Source organism: Vicugna pacos, chromosome 3, assembly GCF_048564905.1.
Source record: "Vicugna pacos chromosome 3, VicPac4, whole genome shotgun sequence".
In the NCBI taxonomy this organism is placed as follows: domain Eukaryota; kingdom Metazoa; phylum Chordata; class Mammalia; order Artiodactyla; family Camelidae; genus Vicugna; species Vicugna pacos.
Window position 1 is genome coordinate 75,279,641 of NC_132989.1, and position 17,260 is coordinate 75,296,900.

Below are 17,260 nucleotides of genomic sequence, written 5' to 3' on the forward strand. Positions count from 1 at the left end.
TTTCTTAATTCCCACTGGAAATCACCATGCATTCCCTGGGGCCAGGAAAAAGAAAGAGCTTCTGCTTCAGAGGATCCTTTTTTGACTTCTTGAAGATCTGCCATCCTTAGTCCTGGGAGAACAAACACTTGGTGGTTCTCCCAGCTGTCCTTAAGCTGCATGGCGGCTTAGCAAATGCTTTCAGAGCCCTGACACCAGTATGCAAAAGGAAGGTTCCCATGAGAGGTACACTGGTGGTACCAAAAGGAAGAGAAAGTCGGACAGCAAGTAGTCTTAAAATTAGGCTAGAGAAAATTCACACTGAAAAAATTTTTATGCACTTTTTTTCTAAAGCTATCAAACTATCATAAAAAAGGATACAGCCCCCAACTTATTCTTGTAAAATCTTGAGCCCAGAAGCCATTTTATATTATCACTAGAAAATCAGCAATATAAATTCGGCACCTAAGATAGAAAGTTAGAATGGGACCCATGGCTGGGGTTACAATGGATATTAGAGTCTGTTTTTTTTTAAAACAGTGTTTTGTTGTGCTGATAGAACAATGATTCCAGATTTTAAAGAAAGGTTCATTTTTCCCAAAGGAAAGCAGAGACACTTAAAAGTAGGCCACTCAGAGTTCTGTAGAGGAGCTTGATGATGGAAATTGAAGCGGAGATATACTGTAACCACATTTCTGAGTAGTTTCACCTCTCCAGACTAAATGACACCATGTGTAATATCCAATGGATGGACAAGCAAATCAGACATGCATCTGCTAGTCCATTACTAGGAGTCTTGAGAAACTGTGGTACCCAGGGGCAGGGCAGGTGAGTGGCGGTTCCCCACTCATCCATCTCTTTCACCTTCTCTCTCCATCACTTTGTTTTTTCCTCTACCTTGCTTTTCACTTTCCCTCTCCCTTTAGCCATCAGAGTGTGCCAGGTACCTCACAGGGTCTCCCAAGAGGCAGCGAAAAGCCTAAACGTGTGATGATGTTCCCAGTGAGCAGTTAGAATGGCCTGTTACCCTTGATTTAGTTCCAAGAAGGCTGACTATAGAACAGTTTTGTTGGAAGGAGTGGAGATGATAAGGGGCAGATGGTGGATGGAGGTCTTCATTTAAATATTAGGGGAAACAGCTGCCGCTCTAGTCTCATCAATACTGGAACAGAGTTCCCCATCACTCCCCGAGAAGTGGTCTGCTCGTGACTTTGACAGAACTACCCTTGTGGTACCTAAAGGTATGCTCAAACGTTGCTTCTCCATCCCCACTGAGGCGGGAGGACAGGGGTAATCTGAGGAGGGCAGGAGGGAGAGGAATAGAAGGTCCAAGAGGCATTCCTTAAGTACCTCCCTGAGACGCCTTCCCTTCCGATCCACCTTGGAAACAGCTCTGTTACATCGGTCCATGTCCTAAACACTTGGTCAGACAGAGACATGAGCAGTGAAGAGGCCATGGATCCACCTGGGAGGCTGAGGCAGGCAGGGGAGGGGCGGTGTCAGAGCTGCACCCTTGAGGACAGGCGCTCCCAGAGATAATATGCTTGTGGAGACAGCAAGAGAGTTCACGTGGGGTGTCAGTTTCCAGGTGCAAAGGAAAACCATACTCCTTGCTCAACGGATACACCCTCGTTTAATTCTAACAAATCTGTGTTCCTTGTCTATTGCTGTAGAACCGATTCCCACCCCCCTCACCCCCAACATGGCAGCTTGAAACCAACAGACATTTATTATCTCACAATTTCTGTGGGTCAGGGATCTGCGTGTAGTTTATGTGGGTCCTCTGGCCCAGGGTCTCACAGGCTGCAGTCACGGTACCAGCTGGGGCTAGAGTCTCGAGGTGTAAATGGGGGAAGATCTGCTCCAAGCTCACTCCAGAGGCTGTTAGCAGACCTCAAGTCCTCCCTGGCTGCTGGCTGAAGACATCCGTTCCTTGCCTCTCATAGGGCAGCCCTCAGTGGAGCAGGGGCTTTCCTCAGAGAGCAAACAAAGGGGAGAGCAAGAGATAGGAATATAGTGGAACAAGATGGAAGCCACAGAGATTTTGTAATCTCTTCTTAGGAAGTGAGCTGTATTCTATTCCTTAGAAGGGAGTCCAGCCCAAGGCAAGTGTAGGATTACATAAGGGTGTCAATACCAGGGATTACCAAGGGCCACTTTAGCTGCCTTCCACAGCTAACCCACTTGATAACCAATTGCAGACTTCAGATTTAAGTCCAAATGACTTTTGATTGCCCTCAAAAACCCAATCTGCCCTCAAAGGGTAAAGACGTACAACCACTGAGGATATTAAAAAGCAAAACTGTCATGTCCTCTTTAAAGTATTAAACATCTGACTCACTGAAGATTTTATGTCCAGGAAGACAACACCCTTCAGGGTATATAAGATCTGTTGACTATGAACTTCAACAGTTCCGTTTTTGCATCATAGTTTTGCTTTCATGATTGTGGTTTTGCATGTTGGTAATTAGCAAAAATAAAAGCATTCTGTTTTCCAAAGTGAAAATAGATGCCTTCTGGTGAATCAAGCTCCCACTAACTTCTGGACTCCTTGGAATGGGCAGGAAAGAGAGTGACTCCCTATAGTCATTTGGTTTGCTCATCTGAACCCCCAGGGAGGCAGCAGAGGTCTGCGTACCTGAGCCCAGTTCCTCTGTGCTGCTGCATCTAAACCTACTACAGGCTGGCCACAGCATGGTGGGGAGAGGGCCCAGTACCAAGATGAACAGAACGAGGCTACAGTGTGCTTTGTCCACCCTGCTCTGGGCAAAGACCTGCTGCCTAGAAAATTCAACCCTCATGGTTTGAAAGAGAGGAAGATTATATTTAGAAACCTGGAGATACTATGAACCAGGGAAAAATGGTATCTTGATGTGCTGGGTGCTCCAGGTCCTGCTGGCTTCTGACCAAGCTTCAGGCTGCTTGTCAGAGCTATTCAAGGGCTGCAAAGTGGAGAGTCCAACTCTCCTGATAGGAGCCAGAAGCAAGGCTGACTCTGAATCCGCCATCTAAACTCACTTCCTCTGCCCCAGTAGGGACTCCAGATTTTGGCTAAAGCCAAGTTCCCCATTTCATCTAACTCGCTCCTGGTTCTAGTTCTAAACACAAGTTTTTACTGATTGGGTCTTTTTATTTCTGTCTCCAAAGATAAGTTATACATTAGCAAGATTTTTAAGGGGCAGGGTTGGGTCGGAATGCAGGAAGTTTAACTCACTGGTGAGTAGAGCGGGCCCCTGGGGCCACTACCAGTCAGGAGGTCAGGGATGCACTGGAGAGAGTGCTGGTGTTCTCGCTGGCCTGTGGTGAGGGAGGGTGTGCACAGGGGCCCCCGCCCGGAGCCTGGGCGCCTCTGTTGTCCATAGAGGATGCCAGATCCTCAAGGGCTCCTTGAATTTCTACTCACAAACAAGAGTGCTAAAGGACTAGGGCAGCAGAATTAGCTTGTTAGTGGGAGTGGAGAGACCACATATTGGGTTTATTTTGTTTCTTAAAAAAGTATGTTTTCAGGGGGAAGGTATAGCTCAGTGGCTGAGTGCATGCATAGCATGCCCGAGGTCCTGGGTTCAATCCCCAGTACCTCCATTAAGATAAATAAATAAACCTAATCCCTCCCCCCACAAAAAAAAAAACCCAACAACAAAATTTTGTTCTCAAAAAAAGAAAAAAGAGGACACTAATGAACTTATGTACAAAACAGAAATAGACTGGCAGACATAGTAAACAATCTTATGGTTACTGGGGGGAAGGGATGGGAAGGGATAAATTTGGGAGCTTGAGATTTGCAAATGTTAACCACTGTACATAAAAATAGATAAAAACCAAATTTATTATATAAAGGACAGGGAACTATATTCAGTATCTTGTGATAACCTTTATGAAAGAAATGAAGAATATGAAAATAAATATATGTATATATGTGCAAGATTAGGACATTATACTGAACACTAGAAACTGACACATTATAACTAACTATACTTCTATAATAATAATAATAAAAGTATGTTTTCACAAACCCTGTATATGCAAAAGTTTTATTTCAGGTAGTGAAGTGGATGTGTGTGTGCACACGTGTGTGTGCATGTGTGTGTGACGGTGCTTGTGCACGTGGTGCCTGGTGGGGGACCCGAGGTTGCCTTGTATTTGTTTCTGTGTCTCAAGGTCAATACAAGAAGTTTGTGCTGAGGGGTTGGGGATTAACAGATATATATTACTGTATATAAACAGTAGATAAACAAGAAGGACCTACTGTATAACACAGGAAACTATACTCTTAATTTCTTGTAATAACACATAATGGAAAAGAATATATATGTATGTATGTATATGTAGAACTGAATCACTTTGCTGGACACTTGCAACTGACGTTGTAAATTAACTACATTTCAATAAAAAATTAAAAAAATAATAAAACTATTTTAAGCAAGGGAAAAAAAAAAGTCTGTGCTGAAAGTTGATTCGCTAGTTATTTCTCCCCTTGCCATGAAAGCCCACAAAACATGACTTTATACTTCTTTCCCCCTGAGCCAGAAGACTGTGCAGAACAGGATGTCAGAATCAGCAAAAGCTGCTCTCTGTTCCTCACGTCTTCCCTCCTCACTCTCTCAGCTGGGTTTTAAGCAAATCAACGCTTGCTTACCAGCTTGCTTTGAACGGGGTACCAGAGTCATTTAGTTTGAAGAACACCAAGTTGCAGAAAAAAGAATCTGCTTAGAATCTGTCACGCATGTGCTGGGAAAAGAAAGGGGAACAAGAATGTTGAAGTCTGAGCTTTCATTCTGACAAGATCTGTAAAGAGATCCTTCACTGTTTCTTTTCTTGTTTTTAGCCATGGTTACTGCATTTACAATTTGCGTTGTTATGAAGTCTTAGAGTGCACGCTTAATTAACAGATTACTTCACAAAAGGCAGAAATCAGTTTCAATAAGGGAACTGAAAAAGATCTGCTTTTTGCAGTCAGAATCTGCTTCCCCTGAAATGTGCCACGACCATTAAGAGGAGGTGAATGGAGGGGAAGAGAAACAACCAAATCCTGATAGGAAGGACAGAGGCGGGAGTGACCTCAAGTGTAGGTCCTGCCGTGTGACTACATTTGCACCTCGACAAACATCCCTTTTATCAATTCTTCTGCATAAACAAACAAGTGTTTACAGCGCGTCTACATTAACAAAGGTATTCACTGATAGGAGTTAATGATTGTCAGAGTTCTTATTGAATTCTTGGCTCAATGTCTAGCCTATTTAGCAAGAATTAGGCTTGTTCTAAATTGACATGCAGCAACCTGGACCTAATGCAAGCCATTGCAATGGGCCATCACGACATCTGGTTGTCAGCAAAGACGCGAGGAACTTTCGGTTCAGGTGCTGGCAGAGAACGCACTCTCCTCCCAGAGTGTGTGACTTGGCTTAGGGGCCTGAATGTCCTTCCCTGGAACTGGCCACAGAGCTCTGGAAACTGAGAGTCCCATTTGGAATTGATAACTCATGCTCTGGGTGAAAGTAGTATTAACAACATCAAGTCCTCTGAAGAGTATGAAAGCAAAACTCATTTTTTCCTCCATTAATAAAGAGAATTAAGTCCAAAGTTTTAGTGCCCAATTCCAACATCCAATGGAGAATTGAAATTTGGTGTCAGCAAATCATCAAATATTTATGGAGTGTTTTCCAAGCACAAGGCATTGTTATAGGTGCTGTGGAGAGTAGAAAAATTGGAAGATATGATTTCAGCCCTCAAAAATCATATACTCTTTTTGGAGGCTAAAGTATACACTATAGTGGGGCATCGGAAAATGAGATCAAAGTATGACTTCAGGGCTTCCATGTTTCCACAGAAATTATGTGCAAAACTTCCGTGTATGTGTATTTTTTCAGGGGAGGCTGTCAAGTATTTTAAATCAGATATTCAAAGGGAATCATCTCCTAAAAAGTGTCTAACAACAGGGGATCTACTCATTATTTATTTGTAGTAAAAGCAAGAACTAACATTTATTATTGTGTTTACCATGTGCTAGGATTTATCTTAGGCACTTTAATTTCAACTCAATTGATTGTCACAATAACCCTATGGGGTAAGTATGATTATTTTCCCAGTCTTCAGATATGAAAAGTGAGACTTTAAGAAGGTGCTAAGTCCGAGGGCAGGAGATTCATAAGCGGCAGGTGAGGATTTGAACTCGGATCTCTTTGACAGAAAAGTCTTTGTTCTTCATCTCTGTGACACATAATAATCAAATAGATGAGGACTGAAAAGTAGTAAAGGACAGAAGCAGAAGAGATGGCAGAGGGAAGCGACTCTGGGCCCAAGGGGCAGTGGGAAGACGGCTCCGTGCACCAGAGGGACGTGCTGATGGAGGAGGTGAGAACTGAATAGGGCTGGTAAAAAAGAGGTGGTTTTCTCATTCAGTGCTCAGGACGTGAGAACTTGAGTTCAGGAATGCTTTTCTGCAGTCCCAGTTAGTGACAGCTGAAATTCTTAGCCTGACGTTTTAAGCCTTTAAGTGGACTTCTACATCCAACTCTGCAGAAAACTTTCTGCACTCTTACCAGGGCAAAGTAAACAGCTTCGCTCTGGGGTCATGGACAAAGGTGAGGAAGATGAGACCCTGCCCACGAACCAGCAGAGGAGGTCTGTGGGCAGAGAATCCTACCGGGAGGCTGCTGAGTTCAGGAACACCACGGAAGACGATGGACAGCAATCCTGGGACTGGCAGGATCAGGCTGATTGATCTTGGAGCAGTGGGGGGAGGGCCAGGTGTGGAGGAGCAATTAGGGCTTTGATGGGGAAGGAGAAAGAGGATTCCGGGGCTGAGATCCCATTGGCCTAGTTCCTGACTTGGCTGGACTTTATGAATCTAAGTCCTGTGTGTGGGTTCCAGCTCTCATCACCATTGTCAAGGGGCGTTAGTTGATCTAATTCCTCAGTTGGAATTGCCTTCGCCTGGTCCACTGACTCTCCAGAGTGTAATGATGGGCTGACACGCATAGCTCAGCATTACCTGGGGACTGGGCAGGGGCAGCTTTAGTGTCCCTGTTTGAGATATTTATTTATTTTAATTAATTTATTTTCCCAGATAAGACCTCTTTTCCAAAAAAACTTCCCTCAGTGTAACTCCAGTTACCAGAAATGGGCCTCTCAAAGTTCAAAGTGACCTCACCTAAGGAGGAAGTCCATCCTTCAGAATGGCTGTACCCAATCCAGAGTCCCTGGGAAAGGTGGGGGGACCTCAGATATGGTGCTGCCCCCCACCTTGCTGCTGTTGTCCTGGAGTTGTTTACCGAGAGAGGATCTGTGAGCCTCCCCTGTGCTCTGCTGTCCTTCCAACTGTGCTAACAAAGTCCAGACATTCCACAGTTAACCCTTCACTCCCATTTTCCCACAGATTTTTCTCACCCAGTGACAGGTGGACAGGCGTCAGTGACCCAGAACTTCAACCTGTGTCAGGAGCCACCTTGAGTTTACCCTAGTTCAGGCTCCTTCTGGGTATCTATTCAGTAAACAGTCAATCAGCCAGGTGCGTCTGAATTCGGTCACTTCTGACTAAATAAACCTTGGATTTAATAACAGGGTTCTACTGAATATGCCTGTGTGAGTGTTGTTACACGATTTCCCTTCAACAGGGAGCAATGAGGGAGGATACAGCTCAGTGGTAGAGTGTATGCTTAGCATGCACGAAGCTCTGGGTTCAATCCTCTGCACCTCCATTAAAAACGAACATAATTACCTCCCCCTACAAAAAAAATTTAAAAATAATAATTTAAAAAACCCCAGGGAACAATGGACTGGTTCCAGGGGCCACACACTAGACTGGCACTTTCCTCCAGCTGCCACGAGCCCTTGGGGACATGGTTTACCTAGCTAGTCCTTGCTTTCCTCACCTAAACGGGGTAGGTGTTGCTTCAGGCTCCCTCTAGGACTAATGATCTGTGAAATTAGATTCCAATTTTCATCTCTAAATATGTAAATTATACAAACGTACATTCAGTTTAAGCTACTGACCCGTCCTCTCACGGAGTCTAGGGGTCCTTATAAAGAAAGAAGCTGTCCTCTCTGCAAGGGGCTCTGGAGGGGACTACTCACCCCCACCCCTTCTGTGTCTCTCACACACACCTCCCCCTCACCTGAGGCTCTCAGAAGGGGATGGGCTATTTAGTCTTCCTTTCAGGAAGCCCTGTCATTTGAGTGGGAAAGGTCTGATGTCCAGGATGTCTGGGTTATGTATTATTAGGAAGACAATCTGACTGATGCCTCCCCTCAAATAAAAACTGCTTCTCTCTGACACCTGCTTTCTTCTCTTACAGTGCCCTTGCCTAGAGCAGCCTTGTGAGCGAGCTTAGGGCACAGCGGACTTCAGAGGCATTTGCTATCCCAGCCAAAGCAGCAGCAACCTGGCTCTGGCGGGAAGTCTCCTACTTTGACTCATCATTACTCAGCAGGCAGAGGTGGCCATGCAGAGAGAGGGTGATGGAGAGAACCCCTCTCTCCACACGTATGTTCCCCTGCCAGGGCTGGAGACGGCACAGCAGAATTGCAGATAAGTCAGACTTCCTCCACAGACTCTAAGTAGCATTGGAGACCCTTCTCTGGGTATGATGGGAGATTTAGAATGTTCTAGTTCAGTGTAGGTGGACCCAGGAATCTGCATTTCCAGCAAGCACCCCATTTGATGCTTATGAAAACTAACTTTTCTTCTTAGCACTTACCACTAGCTCACCTCACATTCTGTAGTTATTCGACTGTTGTCTTCTACCCTATACACATCCCTCTTCCCCTCTAGAACTATAGGAAGTTGGTTTTTTGATTTACTGTTACATACATTCCCCAAATCTGGCATATAATAGATAGTCAATAATTACCTGTTAAATGAATTAAAGTCTGAAAAACAGTGCTCCCTTGGGATGTGGCAGAACACTGAGCACTGTGCATTTCTCCAAGTAAAACTTCCTTCTTCTAAGTTGTGACAACAGACTTGCATGTTTGTACATGGAGGCAGATGGAAGGTATAATTGGTATCAGGATTCACAACCTGGGTTTGAGCCACACAAATGTGATAATTCTCCATTTTAAAGAAGACCATTTGCACTGGGGGCCTATATGTTTCCAAAAATATTATTTCTGTTAAAAGCAGACTTCCACACTGAACTGACTGAACAGGTCATTTAGAGAAATGCACTCTCAGAATCTGACTTTAAATCCACCTCCAGATAAAGCAAGTGGTTAAGTAGACGTCGTGGACTCACGGCAGTGAGACATCAATGTGCTGTGAATATACTCTATTTACCGGCTTGTCAGACTGGGTGAAGCTCAACTGTTCACATAAGAATTGTATGGTTTATTAAAGTCTCAAATAAAAACTCTATTTTTGAGCTTAAGATTCCAACAAAGGAAAATAAAAGAGATTGCTCATCTATAGACCAAGCAGAAATATGAGAGTGGCCTGCCAAGCTCAAAGCAGAACAAGAATGTGGCTGCTGCAGCCAAGTTCAGCTATCATAAATTTAAGTATGTGTTCCTTCTCCTTGACCATGGCTTCCTCCCGTCACTTAAAGGAAGAGCTGACTCTTCCACTGCAGACATGCACCAGCCTTGGAGAAAAGCTAAAAAAGTAAATTAAAATGCCCCAAGATATTTACAAGCCTAAAAAAATGTTCACCAGCGTCAAGCTCTTTCCAGCTTGCCTCGTGATGAGGCTACATAGATGAAATTGTGTGACGACAACCAAACGCATCGCCATGCTTACCTGTGAATAGAACTCTCTAGCTCAGAGATCAGAAAAAGAAATTCGAGAGAGGAAAGAAAAACAAACCACATGGGACTTTAATGAGGAACATTTAAGTGCTAAATAAAGAGCAAAGAAAGTCACCAGGAAAGAAAACAGAATTATTACTACACTGCGTCAGAACCACCATCCTGATAACAGTGTTTTTCCCACATAAGCAATATGGTTGTGTGTACTGAAGTATTCTTTGGATGGAAGTCATATGATCAAGCCACCCTGTGTTTAGGGGACATGACTAGTCTTAGAGATAAGACCATACATGTCGTCAGATATAACACTTCTCTCATTTATGTGGGCGGAAGACATTTACAGTCAGAAACCAGAACTGAGCTGGGGTTTTGAGGTAGCTGTCCAGTGAAGAATCTCTTAGATCTCAATAGGGCTGAAGGCAAGGTCACTTGGGCACCACCTCTTATGCAGCAAAAAAGGGGAAAAATACAGTTAGGATCTGTTTGTAGCAACAGGCTACAAACTGGGAAGCAAGGGGCCTTGAAAAGTTGTGTAAACTTTTGTATCAATATTGCCTTGTCAGCAAATTAACTCTGGCAGCTCTATAAACCGTTTCTGGTTGGGTGAAAGGTTTCTTCAAACTTTGATTTTTTTCCTATCTTATTATGGAAATGGAGGAGGAGGAAGAAGGGAACAAGCATTTATCAGTGTGTACTATGTGTCCAGAATGCTACATATGTGCTCAAAAAGGTCCCCAACAATCCTGCCTTTGGAGCTTCCCTTGAACGCTCAGTGAATGTAACCTGAGGCTCTGTTCCACACGATCTCATCTTCATGGGTTCTTTCTTCCTTAATAACTCTTAGTCTTGCAGAAAGATGCACCCACATGTGCTTCCGTCTGACCTCTGTCACCTCTCAACCTGGACTTCTCCTCCAGCCATTTCTCTCCACAATCCTGCCTTCCATCCACCCCGAGGTGTGAACCAAGGTCTTTCTCTTTCCCAGAAAGCACAACTCCCACCTAGTTTTAGTGCACGATAAGACTTCACAAATGGCAGGAGAATACTGTAAGACAATTACAATGCCAAGATGGAAAATTCAGACCATGCACCGGAAACCCTACTCCCAGAAACCATGAACTGAGCTCCTGCATACGGACCAGCTGTTGGCTGCTTCCTTCTGAGACCCCGTCTACAGCCCTGGTCAGGGGCCACCCCAACTCCTTTGACTGTACTCACTTACTGTAGGCCAAGTTTCTCTCAATCTGTCTTAATGTCCCAGACCAGCCTTTTACACTATTACGCATAAAAGTCTTGATCCTCATTCTCCAGAATGTCTTGGTTATAAAATGGAGTTTGGTCTTTTCTTTCGGATAGCTAAATTCCCCCTTGAAATGCTGTTCTCAGGCAAAGAAGCCAACTTCCTGTAAAAGTACATTCTTGAGCAATAGATATAAACTACACAGGTGGCTTTCAGATGGTAATTTTACATGCAGTTTTTCTTTTTAGACAAGGCTACTCATAGATGATCCCATTGTATACAATGTATACAGCCCAGACCTTGAACTTACTGATTTCTTCTTGCCTATCTTCCCTTAACAACAAGAACATAGGTTTCATAAGGGTGTGATTTTGGGGGTTGTGTGTCATTATCTAAATCAGTGTCTGACACCTAGTAGGCATTCAGTAGACATTTGTCAAGGGAATAAATCTTATTTAGCCCTCAGTATAAGCCTACAGGATAGATATTATGAGGCTCATTCTACAGAAGAGGAAAAGATGCTACAAGAACACAAGCGGCTTTTCCAGAATCCCACTGATGGGAGGTTACAGAACACTGTGGACGGGCTTCAGAGCCAGTGTTATTTCTGCTACATTTACTTGTTATCATTTTGTTCCCGACAGTAGCTGGCAGGTCTAGCCTGTCTCAGCTTTGTTCAGAGCTTTGTCTGAATGTAACCAGGCATTTAAAGAGGACTGCTTCTTAGGGTAGTGACAGTGGTGGTGCTAGAGACCCAAGGGGAAGGTGAAACGCAACAGAATGGAGGCAAGACCACATAATCCAAGGGCCTTATCCTTCTTGAATTCCTCCTTACTAGGCTCAATGCTCACCTTTGCTAAATACAAAATGAAACAAACACCCTAGTACCTGGTAGACTTCGCTGGGTTTTTCAGCATGGATTTGTTTCACATTTGAGCCAAACTTTAGTCTCTGGTCCAAACTTTAGTCTTGAAGAGTATATTTTGGTGCTATAGAACAGAGCAAACTTGGGGTGATCAACAGTGGAATTAATCTATAAATTTGAAACCCTGGGGCACACAGTGCCAAGCCTATGTACCCACAGGCCACCATGAGTTAAAAAAAAAAGAAACAGGATAAAGAGTAAAAAAGAAAAGAAAGGCTTGGAAAGTCACACTGTGTGTCTTGTTAGCTTTGCTACTAGCATGGGATATAACTCACACTAGGGATGTAGTAAATACCTGATGGTTGACTAACTGGATGAATTCCAATTCACCCTATGCTAGTTTGTTCTTGAGGATCTCCGGGATCTTCTGAAGGACAATAGAGCTGGTAGCTTTATGGATTCACACCTAAAGATGTCAAGACTCCTGACTTTATATGTCTGAAATTCAGTGAATTGTAGGGAAGAGCTAACATACACAAAAATGGGAGAGGCTGCCCAACCAAAGTCCCTCCAGTACACAGGTCTGTGTCAGCCTACTGCATCTGGCAAACATTTCATTCACCTGCTCTCTAGACAAGTGATGGAGTGGCCATCTTTGTTAGATGCCTCCATCTTCCTGGCCTGCTAGATTGGTTGAAAGTTGCACTGAATTAGGAAGTCACATTTCTCCTGTTTATTTTGTATCTAAAATCAATAGGGAAGATTCTACTTCTCTCTGGCTGTGAACTTATTAGGGACTAGACGTGAACACAGTATTGCTGATGGCTGGGTTCCTGCCATCCAGAGAAACTGGTTTAAGAGACTGCTGCTGGCATTATTCATAATAGCCAAAAGGTAGAAACACCCAATTATCTGTCAATTTATGCATGAGAAATAAAATGGGCTATCTCCATACAACAGAATATTAATCAGCCATAAAAAGGAATGAAGTAATGATTTCTATTACATAGGAAAACTTTGACAACATGACATTAAGTGAAAGCAGCTAGTCACAAAGGACCACATATTGTATGATTTTATTTATAAGAAATATTCAGAAAAGGCAGCTGTATTGAGACAGAAAGCAGGTTAGTGGTTAGTGTTGTGGGTGAGGGGAAGGTTGCGTGATGGCTAAGAAGTGCAAGGTTTCTTTTCAAATAGTGAAAATATTCTAAAGTTGATTATGGTGATGGACACACAACTCTGAACATACTAAAAGCCATTGGATTGCACACTTTAAATGGGCCACTTGTGTGATATGTCAATGATATCTCAATAAAGCAGTTCAAAGAGGGAGAGAATGCTGTTAACAAAAAGAGAAGCAGAGACAAAAGAGGGACAGAGAGGATTCAGATGGTGCTTGAGTCCCTAGTTCTAGACTTTTATTCTGCATATTCTATCCTTGCTTTTTCCAAAATTTGGTTTGTTGTGCCAATAAAATCCCTATGCCTCCTTTTCTCTCCTTCCCTTTCCTTTTTTCCTGCTCCCCCTAATTCAAGTTGGGTTTCTGCTACTTGCCATCACAGCCTTCCTTTTACGTTTAGAGGGTAGTGGGGCTGTGCTCCTCCATCAGAAGACTGATTTTCATGTCAAATAGAATATGACCACAGGTCTTTATACATGATGGATGCTTGATAAATGTTTATTGAACTTAAATAAACATTTCCAAACTGAAATGACGGAGCTTTACCCACGGGGACTTGAGTCCAAGAGCCTCTTCGTTCAGCTCAAGTTGGTTTTCTTTGATGATATTATGCCAAGTTATTTCCAAAACCCTATCTGGGTGATTTTTTCTGGCATTCATAATTTCCCCTGAAGGAAAATTTCAACTTTCACTTGCTGCCTTAAATTGAACTGAACTGTATGGAGGGACTTGAAGGCCAATTTTTGAGTGTTTCCACAAGTTTCTAGGTGGTGTTGTGAAAATGAAAGAACTTTTCAAACCCAAGCAAATGAGATAATTACAGGTCAGAGTGGACAGAACTGCGCGTGGAGGCTGGCAATGGCAGCACCATTGGCCCAACACAGATCAGTCTTCTGCATGCAAACACACACACACACACCCACTCGCACCCATGTCTCTGTAAACAAAGATAGTTTATGTTGCCGGATATTTTCCTTGACTATTTCTGGCCTATGAGGCTATTAAGGAAAAAAAATGCTAGTGAATTTTCTATTAGACTCATTCAAATATATGGAAAATACATCTCCATGATGCAGTACAATGATTATGTTTAAACTCCTTATAGAACACGTGCATATCAGTGGTGCTCAAACTTGAGCATGCATCGTAAGCACCTGAAGGGCTTGTTAAAACACAAGTCACAGGGCCCCATTCCCAGAGTTTCTGATTCAGTGGGTCTAGAGCAGGCCTGGAAATGTGCATTCCTAACAAGTTCCCAGGGGATGCAGATGCTGCAGGCCTGGGGACCACTCTGAGAGCCACTGACTTACAGTATATGGTTGGGGGCTTCATTGTTTAAACCTGATATTTAATCATCTTATAGGTTATTTAAATTGGTTATATAAATTGGAATTTGACCCAGGGACCTGGATGTGAAAGTTTCATAGCTCATTTCTAATTCACAAAGCCCCCATTTTAAATTAAATCATCATTACTTTAGTTTTCCAATGTTCCATTGCAAACACCAATTTTTGTCCAGTTCCATGGTCGCCCTTTCCACATTGGCTCACTCCCAACGTCATTATAATCCTTCTGGGACCACCGGAAATGTGAATTCCCAACTGTACAGGGTCTAGCAAAGAAAGCAGAGGAGGTAGGAGGAGTGGGTGGATTCTAAGCTATCATCTGCACAGCCGTCTAAAAATAAGTCCTTTAAGTCAAGAAGATTGGCCTCAAGATGAAAATGAGATGATTAAGAACATTTTGCAGAATTGCATCTGAGGTATATAAGTCATTACGTGACATTTCCCTTTTTCCCTCCACTGGGAGAAGATAATGTGCTGAAATGCCTAAATACCAAACTTTGTGTGACTTCAAATAAAATTATGAGAAAGGGCAAGTCAGCACAAGGGACACAAGGAATTTCAGTGCTCAGCTTTAAAATGTTTGTGCTAAGCTTAGTAAGTCCTCCAAAAGAGCAGTGTTCCGTGCATGCATGGTGTGCAGGAACACAGAAGATGTTCTTACATGCATGTATCTGTGTCTTTTATTAGACTTTTGGATCTTTCAAAATTTTTAATGTAATGTATACAGAGAATTGCATACCGAACTGTACAGCTTAAAATTTTACAAACTGAACACACCTATGTAATCAGTATCCAGATAAAGGAAGAAGTCATTACCATCTCCCCAGAATCCTCCCTGTGCTCCCTCAAGCTACTCTCTCCCCTTGAGGTAACCACTATCTAGTCTTCTGACAGCATATAGATTTGCCCTTTAAGTCTGCTTTTATGTAAATGGAATCACACAGTATATTTTTATGTCTGACTTCTTTCATATTTGTGAGAACAATCAAGCCCTGACACACTAAAAATTTAATGTTGTGATTGGAAAAGTCATACACATGGTAAAATGAAGAAGCAAAATTCAAACAAAGCCAAAGGATATAGGATATAAATAAGTAGGTCTGTGTGAGGTTTGGTGGTAGGTATTCCATTGTGTGGACACACCTCAATACATTAACCCTTTCTACCTACCGGTGATACGCATTTGGGTAATTTCCAGTTTCGGACTATTATGTCTAGAACTATGGACTTTTTAGCATACTTCTCCCGATGAACGTATGTATGCACTTCTGTTTGGTTTTGAGAATGGACTGCTAGGTCACCAATGATGTGTAAGGCCAGCTTTAGGAGATACTGACAAATCCATAGTAGTTTCTAAAGAGGTTTTCCCAATGCATACTTGACCCAGGAGACAGAAATACTCCAGTTTCTCCACATCCTCAGAAAATGTGAAAAATTCCCATCTTATTTACTTTTTAGCCATTCTGTCATTGTGTACTATTATCTCACTGTATGTTAAATTTATATTTCATAATGACTAATGGAGATGAACACTTTTTCCTCTGTGGGTTTTTGTTGTTGCTGTTTGCCATATACACATTATCTTCTTTGGCAAAGTATCTGTTTAAGTCTTTTGTCCATTTCTTACTGATTCATAGAATTCTTTACATATTCAGGATGCAGTTCCTTTGTCAGATATCTGTATTGTGAATATCATCTCCTACTAGGTGAGTTTCTTTTCCACTCTTTTCAGTGTCTTTGATTACCGTTTTTCCTTTTATGATGATCACTTTTGGTGACCTGTATTAGAAGGCTTTTTGTCTACTGCAATCTCACAAAGATGGGCTCCTCTGTTTTCTTCCAAAAGTTATTGTTTTACCTTTTATGTTAAAATCTGTAGTCTATCTGGAACTAATTTTCATCTATAATATGAAGTAGGAGTCAAAGTTCTTTTTTTTTTTCTGAGTGGGTATCCAGCATCATTTATTAAAAAGACCATCTTGTCCTCATTTGTGTCTTGTATAGACCTGAAAGACTTCCTCTGGATATCCTTTCAATTTTTCATTCAAGGTGGCTCTTGGATATATTTTTTTTTCTTATTTTCACAAGCACAATTCTTGACTTTGGTTAGGCTCTTCCCCCTGGGCCTTTGCCACAACCATCCTACCTGGCATCTCTGTTCCCACGATGTGGTCACTCTAGTGGCTATTCTCCTCTCATTATTCTCAGTAATTCTAGGTTAATTATCCTAATCCACATTTGCATCACATTAAATGAGTGAAGAGGTATGTACATTAATTTTCTCTGGCTGTTGTTATAAATTGCCAGAAACTTAGTGGCTTAAGACCACAGAAATGTATTCTCTCACAGTTCTGGAGGCCAGAAGTCTGAAATCAGTGTCAGTGGCTAAAATCAAGGTGTCCCCAGGACCACATTCCCTCTAGAGGTTCTAGGGAAGAATCTGTTCCTTGCCTTTTCCAGGTTCTGGTGGTTCCTGGCACCCCTGGCTTGTGGCTACATCACTGTGATCTCCCAGTGCAGCATCTTCAAATCTCTCTCTGGTCCATCTTCACATCACCTCCTTTGTGTGTGTGCTCAAATCTCCTTTTGATTCCCTCTCAGAAGGAAATGTGTGATTGCATTCAGGCCCTTACTCCCTCCCCAACCCCCTGCCCCCTTAACCCTCCCATCTCAAGATACTTACCTTAATCACATCTGCAAAGCTCCTGTTTCCATAAGAGGTAACATTCACAAGGTTCCAGGGATTAGAACCTGATATTTTGAGAGGGAGATGTGCTATTTTTCAGCCTATTCCAAAAGGTTCCAGTCAAGCCCTAATGTGTTTTAAAATTTTAATTTTGTGATTAAAAAAATAATACTCACATGTGATAAAAAATCCAAACAGTGCCAAAGGGTATAAAGGAAAA

At 42.6% G+C, this 17,260-nt stretch overlaps 1 protein-coding gene across 2 annotated transcripts in view; it reads right to left on the minus strand.

The window, feature by feature from the left end:
- Window positions 1–17,260, minus strand: part of PIK3R1 (phosphoinositide-3-kinase regulatory subunit 1) — a 562,158-nt gene that overhangs the window by 200,414 nt on the left and 344,484 nt on the right. The gene's annotated exons all lie outside the window — the stretch shown is intronic.